Raw genomic sequence first — 14,630 nt, forward strand, 5'->3', positions numbered from 1 at the left:
GGTAGGCCTAGCGCCCGTGACAGGAAATTCCCCAAAACAGAACGTGGACACATCACAATTTTTGAGAGAAAACAGAGGTGTTTTTTGCAAAGTGCCTACCTGTAGATTTTGGCCTCTAGCTCAGCCAGCACCTATGGAAGCCTACCAAACCTGTGGATTTTTGAAAACTAGAGACCTAGGGGAATCTAAGATGGGGTGACTTGTGGGGCTCTGACCAGGTTCTGTTACCCAGAATCCTTTGCAAACCTCACAATTTGGCTAACAAAACACATTTTCCTCAAATTTTTGTGACAGAAAGTTCTGGAATCAGAGAGGAGCCACAAATTTCCTTCCACCCAGCGTTCCCCCACATCTCCCGATAAAAATGATACCTCACTTGTGTGAATAGGCCTAGCGCCCGCGACAGGAAATGCCCCAAAACGCAACGTGGACACATCACATTTTTTTAAAGAAAGCAGAGGTGTTATTTGCAAAGTGCCTACCTGTAGATTTTGGCCTCTTGCTCAGTCGGCACCTAGGGAAACATACCAAACCTGTGCATTTCTGAAAACTAGAGACCTAGGGGAATCCAAGATGGGGTGACTTGTGGGGCTCTGACGGGTTCTGTTACCCTGAATCCTTTGCAAACCTCAAAATTTGGCTAAAAAAACACATTTTCGTCACATTTTAATGACAGAAAGTTCTGGAATCAGAGAGGAGCCACAAATTTCCTTCCACCCAACGTTCCCCCACGCCTCCCGATAAAAATGATACCTCACTTGTGTGGGTAGGCCTAGCGCCCGTGACAGGAAATGCCCCAAAACGCAACGTGCACACATCACATTTTTTGAAAGAAAACAGGTGTTTTTTGCAAAGTGCCTACCTATAGATTTTGGCCTCTAGCTCAGCCGGCACCTAGGGAAACCTACCAAACCTGTGCATTTATTAAAACTAGAGCCCTAGGGGAATCCAAGATGGGGTGACTTGTGGGGCTCTGACCAGGTTCTGTTACCCAGAATCCTTTGCAAACTTCAAAATTTGGCTAAAAAAAAACATTTTCGTCACATTTTGGTGACAGAAAGTTCTGGAATCAGAGAGGAGCCACGAATTACCTTCCACCCAGCGTTCCCAAAAGTCTCCCGATAAAATTGATACCTCACTTGTGTGGGTAGGCCTAGCGCCCGTGACAGGAAATTCCCCAAAACACAACGTGGACACATCACAATTTTTGAGAGAAAACAGAGGTGTTTTTTGCAAAGTGCCTACCTGTAGATTTTGGCCTTTAGCTCAGCCAGCACCTAGGGAAAGCTACCAAACCTGTGCATTTTTGAAAACTAGAGACCTAGGGGAATCCAAGATGGGGTGACTTGTGGGGCTCTGACCAGGTTCTGTTACCCAGAATCCTTTGCAAACCGCACAATTTGGCTAACAAAACACATTTTCCTCACATTTTGGTGACAGAAAGTTCTGGAATCAGAGAGGAGCCACAAATTTCCTTCCACCCAGCATTCCCAAAAGTCTCCCGATAAAATTGATACCTCACTTGTGTGGGTAGGCCTAGCGCCCGTGACAGGAAATTCCCCAAAACACAACGTGGACACATCACAATTTTTGAGAGAAAACAGAGATGTTTTTTGCAAAGTGCCTACCTGTAGATTTTGGCCTCTAGCTCAGTTGGCACCTAGGGAAACATACCAAACCTGTGGATTTCTGAAAACTAGAGACCTAGGGGAATCTAAGATGGGGTGACTTGTGGGGCTCTGACCAGGTTCTGTTACCCAGAATCCTTTGCAAACCTCACAATTTGGCTAACAAAACACATTTTCCTCAAATTTTGGTGACAGAAAGTTCTGGAATCAGAGAGGAGCCACAAATTTCCTTCCACCCAGCGTTCCCCCACATCTCCCGATAAAAATGATACCTCACTTGTGTGAGTAGGCCTAGCGCCCGCGACAGGAAATGCCCCAAAACGCAACGTGGACACATCACATTTTTTTAAAGAAAGCAGAGGTGTTATTTGCAAAGTGCCTACCTGTAGATTTTGGCCTCTAGCTCAGTCGGCACCTAGGGAAACATACCAAACCTGTGCATTTCTGAAAACTAGAGACCTAGGGGAATCCAAGATGGGGTGACTTGTGGGGCTCTGACGGGTTCTGTTACCCCGAATCCTTTGCAAACCTCAAAATTTGGCTAAAAAAACACATTTTCGTCACATTTTAATGACAGAAAGTTCTGGAATCAGAGAGGAGCCACAAATTTCCTTCCACCCAACGTTTCCCCACGCCTCCCGATAAAAATGATACCTCACTTGTGTGGGTAGGCCTAGCGCCCGTGACAGGAAATGCCCCAAAACGCAACGTGCACACATCACATTTTTTGAAAGAAAACAGGTGTTTTTTGCAAAGTGCCTACCTATAGATTTTGGCCTCTAGCTCAGCCGGCACCTAGGGAAACCTACCAAACCTGTGCATTTTTTAAAACTAGAGCCCTAGGGGAATCCAAGATGGGGTGACTTGTGGGGCTCTGACCAGGTTCTGTTACCCAGAATCCTTTGCAAACTTCAAAATTTGGCTAAAAAAACACATTTTCGTCACATTTTGGTGACAGAAAGTTCTGGAATCAGAGAGGAGCCACAAATTACCTTCCACCCAGCGTTCCCAAAAGTCTCCCGATAAAATTGATACCTCACTTGTGTGGGTAGGCCTAGCGCCCGTGACAGGAAATTCCCCAAAACACAACGTGGACACATCACAATTTTTGAGAGAAAACAGAGGTGTTTTTTGCAAAGTGCCTACCTGTAGATTTTGGCCTCTAGCTCAGCCAGCACCTAGGGAAACCTACCAAACCTGTGCATTTCTGAAAACTAGAGACCTAGGGGAATCAAAGATGGGGTGACTTGTGGGGCTCTGACCAGGTTCTGTTACCCAGAATCCTTTGCAAACCTCACAATTTGGCTAACAAAACACATTTTCCTCAAATTTTGGTGACAGAAAGTTCTGGAATCAGAGAGGAGCCACAAATTTCCTTCCACCCAGCGTTCCCCCACATCTCCCGATAAAAATGATACCTCACTTGTGTGGGTAGGCCTAGCGCCCGTGACAGGAAATGCCCCAAAACGCAACGTGGACACATCACATTTTTTTTAAAGAAAACAGAGGTGTTTTTTGCAAAGTGCCTACCTGTAGATTTTGTCCTCTAGCTCAGTCGGCACCTAGGGAAACCTACCAAACCTGTGCATTGTTTAAAACTAGAGACCTAGGGGAATCCAAGATGGGGTGACTTGTGGGGCTCTGACCAGGTTCTGTTACCCAGAATCCTTTGCAAACCTAAAAATGTGGCTAAAAAAACACATTTTCCTCACATTTTGGTGAGAGAAAGTTCTGGAATCAGAGAGGAGCCATGAATTTCCTTCCACCCAGCGTTCCCACAAGTCTCCCGATAAAAAGGATACCTCACTTGTGTGAGTAGGCCTAGTGCCCGTGACAGGAAATTCACCAAAACACAACGTGGACACATCACAATTTTTGAAAGAAAACAGAGGTGTTTTTTGCAAAGTGCCTACCTGTAGATTTTGGCCTCTAGCTCAGTCGGCACCTAGGGAAACCTACCAAACCTGTGTATTGTTTAAAACTAGAGACCTAGGGGAATCCAAGATGGGGTGACTTGTGGGGATCTGACCAGGTTCTGTTACCCAGAATCCTTTGCAAACCTAAAAATATGGCTACAAAAACACATTTTCGTCACATTTTGGTGACAGAAAGTTCTGGAATCAGAGAGGAGCCACAACTTTCCTTCCACCCAGCGTTCCCACAAGTCTCCCGATAAAAATGATACCTCACTTGTGTGGGTTGGCCTAGCGCCCGCGACAAGAAATGCCCCAAAACACAACGTGGACACATCACAATTTTTGAGAGAAAACAGAGGTGTTTTTTGCAAAGTGCCTACCTGTAGATTTTGGCCTCTAGCTCAGTTGGCACCTAGGGAAACATACCAAACCTGTGCATTTCTGAAAACTAGAGACCTAGGGGAATCCAAGATGGGGTGACTCGTGGGGCTCTGACGGGTTCTGTTACCCCGAATCCTTTGCAAACCTCAAAATTTGGCTAAAAAAACACATTTTCGTCACATTTTAATGACAGAAAGTTCTGGAATCAGAGAGGAGCCACAAATTTCCTTCCACCCAACGTTCCCCCATGCCTCCCGATAAAAATGATACCTCACTTGTGTGGGTAGGCCTAGCGCCCGTGACAGGAAATGCCCCAAAACGCAACGTGCACACATCACATTTTTTTAAAGAAAACCGAGGTGTTTTTTGCAAAGTGCCTACCTATAGATTTTGGCTTCTAGCTCAGCCGGCACCTATGGAAACGTACCAAACCTGTGCATTTTTGGAAACTAGAGACCTAGGGGAATCCAAGATGGGGTGACTCGTGGGGCTCTGACCAGGTTCTGTTACCCAGAATCCTTTGCAAACCTCAAAATTTGGCTAAAAAAACACATTTTCGTCACATTTTGGTGACAGAAAGTTCTGGAATCAGAGAGGAGCCACAAATTTCCTTCCACCCAGCGTTCCCAAAAGTCTCCCGATAAAAATGATACCTCACTTGTGTGGGTAGGCCTAGCGTCCGTAACAGGAAATTCCCCAAAACACAACGTGGACACATCACAATTTTTGACAGAAAACAGAGGTGTTTTTTGCAAAGTGCCTACCTGTAGATTTTGGCCTCTAGCTCAGCCGGCACCTAGGGAAACCTACCAAACCTGCGCATTTTTTAAAACTAGAGACCTAGGGGAATCCAAGATGGGGTGACTTGTGGGGCTCTGACCAGGTTCTGTTACCCAGAATCCTTTGCAAACCTCACAATTTGGCTAACAAAACACATTTTCCTCAAATCTTGGTGACAGAAAGTTCTGGAATCAGAGAGGAGCCACAAATTTCCTTCCACCCAGCGTTCCCCCACATCTCCCGATAAAAATGATACCTCACTTGTGTGGGTTGGCCTAGCGCCCGCGACAGGAAATGTCCCAAAACACAACGTGGACACATCACAATTTTTGAGAGAAAACAGAGGTGTTTTTTGCAAAGTGCCTACCTGTAGATTTTGGCCTCTAGCTCAGTTGGCACCTAGGGAAACATACCAAACCTGTGCATTTCTGAAAACTAGAGACCTAGGGGAATCCAAGATGGGGTGACTTGTGGGGCTCTGACGGGTTCTGTTACCCCGAATCCTTTGCAAACCTCAAAATTTGGCTAAAAAAACACATTTTCGTCACATTTTAATGACAGAAAGTTCTGGAATCAGAGAGGAGCCACAAATTTCCTTCCACCCAACGTTCCCCCATGCCTCCCGATAAAAATGATACCTCACTTGTGTGGGTAGGCCTAGCGCCCGTGACAGGAAATGCCCCAAAACGCAACGTGCACACATCACATTTTTTGAAAGAAAACCGAGGTGTTTTTTGCAAAGTGCCTACCTATAGATTTTGGCCTCTAGCTCAGCCGGCACCTATGGAAACCTAGCAAACCTGTGCATTTTTGGAAACTAGAGACCTAGGGGAATCCAAGATGGGGTGACTCGTGGGGCTCTGACCAGGTTCTGTTACCCAGAATCCTTTGCAAACCTCAAAATTTGGCTAAAAAAACACATTTTCGTCACATTTTGGTGACAGAAAGTTCTGGAATCAGAGAGGAGCCACAAATTTCCTTCCACCCAGTGTTCCCAAAAGTCTCCCGATAAAATTGATACCTCACTTGTGTGGGTAGGCCTAGCGCCCGTGACAGGAAATTCCCCAAAACACAACGTGGACACATCACAATTTTTGAGAGAAAACAGAGGTGTTTTTTGCAAAGTGCCTACCTGTAGATTTTGGCCTCTAGCTCAGCCAGCACCTAGGGAAACCTACCAAACCTGTGCATTTTTGAAAACTAGAGACCTAGGGGAATCCAAGATGGGGTGACTTGTGGGGCTCTGACCAGGTTCTGTTACCCAGAATCCTTTGCAAACCTCACAATTTGGCTAACAAAACACATTTTCCTCACATTTTGGTGACAGAAAGTTCTGGAATCAGAGAGGAGCCACAAATTTCCTTCCACCCAGCGTTCCCAAAAGTCTCCCGATAAAATTGATACCTCACTTGTGTGGGTAGGCCTAGCGCCCGTGACAGGAAATTCCCCAAAACACAACGTGGACACATCACAATTTTTGAGAGAAAACAGAGGTATTTTTTGCAAAGGGCCTACCTGTAGATTTCGGCCTCTAGCTCAGCCAGCACCTAGGGAAACCTACCAAAAATGTGCATTTTTGAAAACTAGAGACCTAGGGGAATCCAAGATGGGGTGACTTGTGGGGCTCTGACCAGGTTCTGTTACCCAGAATCCTATTGCAAACCTCACAATTTGGCTAACAAAACACATTTTCCTCAAATTTTGGTGACAGAAAGTTCTGGAATCAGAGAGGAGCCACAAATTTCCTTCCACCCAGCGTTCCCCCACATCTCCCGATAAAAATGATACCTCACTTGTGTGGGTAGGCCTAGCGCCCGCGACAGGAAATGCCCCAAAACGCAACGTGGACACATCACATTTTTTTAAAGAAAACAGAGGTGTTTTTTGCAAAGTGCCTACCTGTAGATTTTGTCCTCTAGCTCAGTCGGCACCTAGGGAAACCTACCAAACCTGTGCATTGTTTAAAACTAGAGACCTAGGGGAATCCAAGATGGGGTGACTTGTGGGGCTCTGACCAGGTTCTGTTACCCAGAATCCTTTGCAAACCTAAAAATGTGGCTAAAAAAACACATTTTCCTCACATTTTGGTGAGAGAAAGTTCTGGAATCAGAGAGCAGCCATGAATTTCCTTCCACCCAGCGTTCCCACAATTCTCCCGATAAAAAGGATACCTCACTTGTGTGAGTAGGCCTAGTGCCCGTAACAGGAAATTCACCAAAACACAACGTGGACATATCATAATTTTTGACAGAAAACAGAGGTGTTTTTTGCAAAGTGCCTACCTGTAGATTTTGGCCTCTAGCTCAGCCGGCACCGAGGGAAAACTACTACACCTGTGCTTTTTTGAAAACTGGAGACCTAGGGGAATCCAAGATGGGGTGACTTGTGGGGATCTGGCCAGGTTCTGTTACCCAGAATCCTTTGCAAACCTCAAAATTTGGCTAAAAAAACACATTTTCCTCACATTTTGGTGACAGAAAGTTCTGGAATCAGAGAGGAGCCACAAATTTCCTTCCACCCAGCGTTCCCCCACGCCTCCCAATAAAAATGATACCTCACTTGTGTGGGTAGGCCTATCGCCCGTGACAGGAAATGCCCCAAAACGCAACATGGACACATCACATTTTTTGAAAGAAAACAGAGGTGTTTTTTGCAAAGTGCCTACCTATAGATTTTGGCCTCTAGCTCAGCCGGCACCTAGGGAAACCTACCAAACCTGTGCATTTTTGGAAACTAGAGACCTAGGGGAATCCAATATGGGGTGACTTGTGGGGCTCTGACCAGGTTCTGTTACCCAGAATCCTTTGCAAACCTCAAAATTTGGCTACAAAAACACATTTTCGTCACATTTTGGTGACAGGAAGTTCTGGAATCAGAGAGGAGCCACAAATTTCCTTCCACCCAGCGTTCCCACACATCTCCCGATAAAATTGATACCTCACTTGTGTGGGTAGGCCTAGCGCCCGTGACAGGAAATTCCCCAAAACAGAACGTGGACACATCACAATTTTTTAGAGAAAACAGAGGTGTTTTTTGCAAAGTGCCTACCTGTAGATTTTGGCCTCTAGCTCAGCCAGCACCTAGGGAAGCCTACCAAACCTGTGGATTTTTGAAAACTAGAGACCTAGGGGAATCTAAGATGGGGTGACTTGTGGGGCTTTGACCAGGTTCTGTTTGCCAGAATCCTTTGCAAACCTCACAATTTGGCTAACAAAACACATTTTCCTCAAATTTTGGTGACAGAAAGTTCTGGAATCAGAGAGGAGCCACAAATTTCCTTCCACCCAGCGTTCCCCCACATCTCCCGATAAAAATGATACCTCACTTGTGTGAGTAGGCCTAGCGCCCGCGACAGGAAATGCCCCAAAACACAACGTGGACAGATCACATTTTTTGAAAGAAAACAGAGGTGTTTTTTGCAAAGTGCCTACCTGTAGATTTTGGCCTCTAGCTCAGTCGGCACCTAGGGAAACATACCAAACCTGTGCATTTCTGAAAACTAGAGACCTAGGGGAATCCAAGATGGGGTGACTTGTGGGGCTCTGACGGGTTCTGTTACCCCGAATCCTTTGCAAACCTCTAAATTTGGCTAAAAAAACACATTTTCGTCACATTTTAATGACAGAAAGTTCTGGAATCAGAGAGGAGCCTCAAATTTCCTTCCACCCAACGTTCCCCCATGCCTCCCGATAAAAATGATACCTCACTTGTGTGGGTAGGCCTAGCGCCCGTGACAGGAAATGCCCCAAAACGCAACGTGCACACATCACATTTTTTGAAAGAAAACAGAGGTGTTTTTTGCAAAGTGCCTACCTATAGATTTTGGCCTCTAGCTCAGCCGGCACCTAGGGAAACCTACCAAACCTGTGCATTTTTGGAAACTAGAGACCTAGGGGAATCCAAGATGGGGTGACTTGTGGGGCTCTGACCAGGTTCTGTTACCCAGAATCCTTTGCAAACCTCAAAATTTGGCTACAAAAACACATTTTCGTCACATTTTGGTGACAGAAAGTTCTGGAATCAGAGAGGAGCCACAAATTTCCTTCCACCCAGCGTTCCCACACGTCTCCCGATAAAATTGATACCTCACTTGTGTGGGTAGGACTAGCGCCCGTGACAGGAAATTTCCCAAAACAGAACGTGGACACATCACAATTTTTGAGAGAAAACAGAGGTGTTTTTTTGCAAAGTGCCTACCTGTAGATTTTGGCCTCTAGCTCAGCCAGCACCTAGGGAAGCCTACCAAACCTGTGGATTTCTGAAAACTAGAGACCTAGGGGAATCTAAGATGGGGTGACTTGTGGGGCTTTGACCAGGTTCTGTTACCCAGAATCCTTTGCAAACCTCACAATTTGGCTAACAAAACACATTTTCCTCAAATTTTGGTGACAGAAAGTTCTGGAATCAGAGAGGAGCCACAAATTTCCTTCCACCCAGCGTTCCCCCACATCTCCCGATAAAAATGATACCTCACTTGTGTGAGTAGGCCTAGCGCCCGCGACAGGAAATGCCCCAAAACACAACGTGGACAGATCACATTTTTTGAAAGAAAACAGAGGTGTTTTTTGCAAAGTGCCTACCTGTAGATTTTGGCCTCTAGCTCAGTCGGCACCTAGGGAAACATACCAAACCTGTGCATTTCTGAAAACTAGAGACCTAGGGGAATCCAAGATGGGGTGACTTGTGGGGCTCTGACGGGTTCTGTTACCCCGAATCCTTTGCAAACCTTTAAATTTGGCTAAAAAAACACATTTTCGTCACATTTTAATGACAGAAAGTTCTGGAATCAGAGAGGAGCCACAAATTTCCTTCCACCCAACGTTCCCCCATGCCTCCCGATAAAAATGATACCTCACTTGTGTGGGTAGGCCTAGCGCCCGTGACAGGAAATGCCCCAAAACGCAACGTGCACACATCACATTTTTTGAAAGAAAACAGAGGTGTTTTTTGCAAAGTGCCTACCTATAGATTTTGGCCTCTAGCTCAGCCGGCACCTAGGGAAACCTACCAAACCTGTGCATTTTTGGAAACTAGAGACCTAGGGGAATCCAAGATGGGGTGACTTGTGGGGCTCTGACCAGGTTCTGTTACCCAGAATCCTTTGCAAACCTCAAAATTTGGCTTCAAAAACACATTTTCGTCACATTTTGGTGACAGAAAGTTCTGGAATCAGAGAGGAGCCACAAATTTCCTTCCACCCAGCGTTCCCACACGTCTCCCGATAAAATTGATACCTCACTTGTGTGGGTAGGACTAGCGCCCGTGACAGGAAATTTCCCAAAACAGAACGTGGACACATCACAATTTTTGAGAGAAAACAGAGGTGTTTTTTGCAAAGTGCCTACCTGTAGATTTTGGCCTCTAGCTCAGCCAGCTCCTAGGGAAGCCTACCAAACCTGTGGATTTCTGAAAACTAGAGACCTAGGGGAATCCAAGATGGGGTGACTTGTGGGGCTCTGACGGGTTCTGTTACCCCGAATCCTTTGCAAACCTCAAAATTTGGCTAAAAAAACACATTTTCGTCACATTTTAATGAGAGAAAGTTCTGGAATCAGAGAGGAGCCACAAATTTCCTTCAACCCAACGTTCCCCCACGCCTCCCGATAAAAATGATACCTCACTTGTGTGGGTAGGCCTAGCGCCCGTGACAGCAAATGCCCCAAAACGCAATGTGCACACATCAGATTTTTTGAAAGAAAACAGAGGTGTTTTTTGCAAAGTGCCTACCTATAGATTTTGGCCTCTAGCTCAGCCGGCACCTAGGGAAACCTACCAAACCTGTGCATTTTTTAAAACTAGAGCCCTAGGGGAATCCAAGATGGGGTGACTTGTGGGGCTCTGACCAGGTTCTGTTACCCAGAATCCTTTGCAAACCTCAAAATTTGGCTAAAAAAACACATTTTCGTCACATTTTGGTGACAGAAAGTTCTGGAATCAGAGAGGAGCCACAAATTTCCTTCCACCCAGCGTTCCCAAAAGTCTCCCGATAAAATTGATACCTCACTTGTGTGGGTAGGCCTAGCGCCCGTGACAGGAAATTCCCCAAAACACAACGTGGACACATCACAATTTTTTAGAGAAAACAGAGGTGTTTTTTGCAAAGTGCCTACCTGTAGATTTTGGCCTCTAGCTCAGCCAGCACCTAGGGAAACCTACCAAACCTGTGCATTTTTGAAAACTAGAGACCTAGGGGAATCCAAGATGGGGTGACTTGTGGGGCTCTGACGGGTTCTGTTACCCCGAATCCTTTGCAAACCTCAAAATTTGGCTAAAAAAACACATTTTCGTCACATTTTGGTGATAGAAAGTTCTGGAATCAGAGAGGAGACACAAATTTCCTTCCACCCAGCGTTCCCCCACGCCTCCCAATAAAAATGATACCTCACTTGTGTGGGTAGGCCTAGCGCCCGTGACAGGAAATGCCCCAAAACGCAACATGGACACATCACATTTTTTTAAAGAAAACAGAGGTGTTTTTTGCAAAGTGCCTACCTATAGATTTTGGCCTCTAGCTCAGCCGGCACCTAGGGAAAACTACTACACCTGTGCTTTTTTGAAAACTAGAGACCTAGGGGAATCCAAGATGGGGTGACTTGTGGGGATCTGGCCAGGTTCTGTTACCCAGAATCCTTTGCAAACCTCAAAATTTGGCTAAAAAAACACATTTTCCTCACATTTTGGTGACAGAAAGTTCTGGAATCAGAGAGGAGCCACAAATTTCCTTCCACCCAGCGTTCCCCCACGCCTCCCAATAAAAATGATACCTCACTTGTGTGGGTAGTCCTAGCGCCCGTGACAGGAAATGCCCCAAAACGCAACATGGACACATCACATTTTTTGAAAGAAAACAGAGGTGTTTTTTGCAAAGTGCCTACCTATAGATTTTGGCCTCTAGCTCAGCCGGCACCTAGGGAAACCTACCAAACCTGTGCATTTTTGGAAACTAGAGACCTAGGGGAATCCAATATGGGGTGACTTGTGGGGCTCTGACCAGGTTCTGTTACCCAGAATCCTTTGCAAACCTCAAAATTTGGCTACAAAAACACATTTTCGTCACATTTTGGTGACAGGAAGTTCTGGAATCAGAGAGGAGCCACAAATTTCCTTCCACCCAGCGTTCCCACACGTCTCCCGATAAAATTGATACCTCACTTGTGTGGGTAGGCCTAGCGCCCGTGACAGGAAATTCCCCAAAACAGAACGTGGACACATCACAATTTTTGAGAGAAAACAGAGGTGTTTTTTGCAAAGTGCCTACCTGTAGATTTTGGCCTCTAGCTCAGCCAGCACCTAGGGAAGCCTACCAAACCTGTGGATTTTTGAAAACTAGAGACCTAGGGGAATCTAAGATGGGGTGACTTGTGGGGCTTTGACCAGGTTCTGTTACCCAGAATCCTTTGCAAACCTCACAATTTGGCTAACAAAACACATTTTCCTCAAATTTTGGTGACAGAAAGTTCTGGAATCAGAGAGGAGCCACAAATTTCCTTCCACCCAGCGTTCCCCCACATCTCCCGATAAAAATGATACCTCACTTGTGTGAGTAGGCCTAGCGCCCGCGACAGGAAATGCCCCAAAACACAACGTGGACAGATCACATTTTTTGAAAGAAAACAGAGGTGTTTTTTGCAAAGTGCCTACCTGTAGATTTTGGCCTCTAGCTGAGTCGGCACCTAGGGAAACATACCAAACCTGTGCATTTCTGAAAACTAGAGACCTAGGGGAATCCAAGATGGGGTGACTTGTGGGGCTCTGACGGGTTCTGTTACCCCGAATCCTTTGCAAGCCTCTAAATTTGGCTAAAAAAACACATTTTCGTCACATTTTAATGACAGAAAGTTCTGGAATCAGAGAGGAGCCACAAATTTCCTTCCACCCAACGTTCCCCCATGCCTCCCGATAAAAATGATACCTCACTTGTGTGGGTAGGCCTAGCGCCCGTGACAGGAAATGCCCCAAAACGCAACGTGCACACATCACATTTTTTGAAAGAAAACAGAGGTGTTTTTTGCAAAGTGCCTACCTATAGATTTTGACCTCTAGCTCAGCCGGCACCTAGGGAAACCTACCAAACCTGTGCATTTTTGGAAACTAGAGACCTAGGGGAATCCAAGATGGGGTGACTTGTGGGGCTCTGACCAGGTTCTGTTACCCAGAATCCTTTGCAAACCTCAAAATTTTGCTACAAAAACACATTTTCGTCACATTTTGGTGACAGAAAGTTCTGGAATCAGAGAGGAGCCACAAATTTCCTTCCACCCAGCGTTCCCACACGTCTCCCGATAAAATTGATACCTCACTTGTGTGGGTAGGACTAGCGCCCGTGACAGGAAATTTCCCAAAACAGAACGTGGACACATCACAATTTTTGAGAGAAAACAGAGGTGTTTTTTGCAAAGTGCCTACCTGTAGATTTTGGCCTCTAGCTCAGCCAGCACCTAGGGAAGCCTACCAAACCTGTGGATTTCTGAAAACTAGAGACCTAGGGGAATCCAAGATGGGGTGACTTGTGGGGCTCTGACGGGTTCTGTTACCCCGAATCCTTTGCAAACCTCAAAATTTGGCTAAAAAAACACATTTTCGTCACATTTTAATGACAGAAAGTTCTGGAATCAGAGAGGAGCCACAAATTTCCTTCAACCCAACGTTCCCCCACGCCTCCCGATAAAAATGATACCTCACTTGTGTGGGTAGGCCTAGCGCCCGTGACAGCAAATGCCCCAAAACGCAACGTGCACACATCAGATTTTTTGAAAGAAAACAGAGGTGTTTTTTGCAAAGTGCCTACCTATAGATTTTGGCCTCTAGCTCAGCCGGCACCTAGGGAAACCTACCAAACCTGTGCATTTTTTAAAACTAGAGCCCTAGGGGAATCCAAGATGGGGTGACTTGTGGGGCTCTGACCAGGTTCTGTTACCCAGAATCCTTTGCAAACCTCAAAATTTGGCTAAAAAAACACATTTTCGTCACATTTTGGTGACAGAAAGTTCTGGAATCAGAGAGGAGCCACAAATTTCCTTCCACCCAGCGTTCCCAAAAGTCTCCCAATAAAATTGATACCTCACTTGTGTGGGTAGGCCTAGCGCCCGTGACAGGAAATTCCCCAAAACACAACGTGGACACATCACAATTTTTTAGAGAAAACAGAGGTGTTTTTTGCAAAGTGCCTACCTGTAGATTTTGGCCTCTAGCTCAGCCAGCACCTAGGGAAACCTACCAAACCTGTGCATTTTTGAAAACTAGAGACCTAGGGGAATCCAAGATGGGGTGACTTGTGGGGCTCTGACCAGGTTCTGTTACCCAGAATCCTTTTCAAACCTCACAATTTGGATAACAAAACACATTTTCCTCACATTTTGGTGACAGAAAGTTCTGGAATCAGAGAGGAGACACAAATTTCCTTCCACCCAGCGTTCCCCCACATCTCCTGATAAAAATGATACCTCACTTGTGTGGGTAGGCCTAGCGCCCGCAACAGGAAATGCCCCAAAACGCAACGTGGACACATCACATTTTTTGAAAGAAAACAGAGGTGTTTTTTGCAAAGTGCCTACCTGTAGATTTTGTCCTCTAGCTCAGTCGGCACCTAGGGAAACCTACCAAACCTGTGCATTGTTTAAAACTAGAGACCTAGGGGAATCCAAGATGGGGTGACTTGTGGGGCTCTGACCAGGTTCTGTCACCCAGAATCCTTTGCAAACCTAAAAATTTGGCTGCAAAAACACATTTTCGTCACATTTTGGTGACAGAAAGTTCTGGAATCAGAGAGGAGCCACAAATTACCTTCCACCCAGCGTTCCCACAAGTCTCCCGATAAAAATGATACCTCACTTGTGTGGGTAGGCCTAGCGTCCGTAACAGGAAATTCCCCAAAACACAACGTGGATACATCACAATTTTTGACAGAAAACAGAGGTTTTTTTTG

This window comes from Pleurodeles waltl, chromosome 8 (assembly GCF_031143425.1).
Source record: "Pleurodeles waltl isolate 20211129_DDA chromosome 8, aPleWal1.hap1.20221129, whole genome shotgun sequence".
Taxonomy (NCBI): Eukaryota; Metazoa; Chordata; class Amphibia; order Caudata; family Salamandridae; genus Pleurodeles; species Pleurodeles waltl.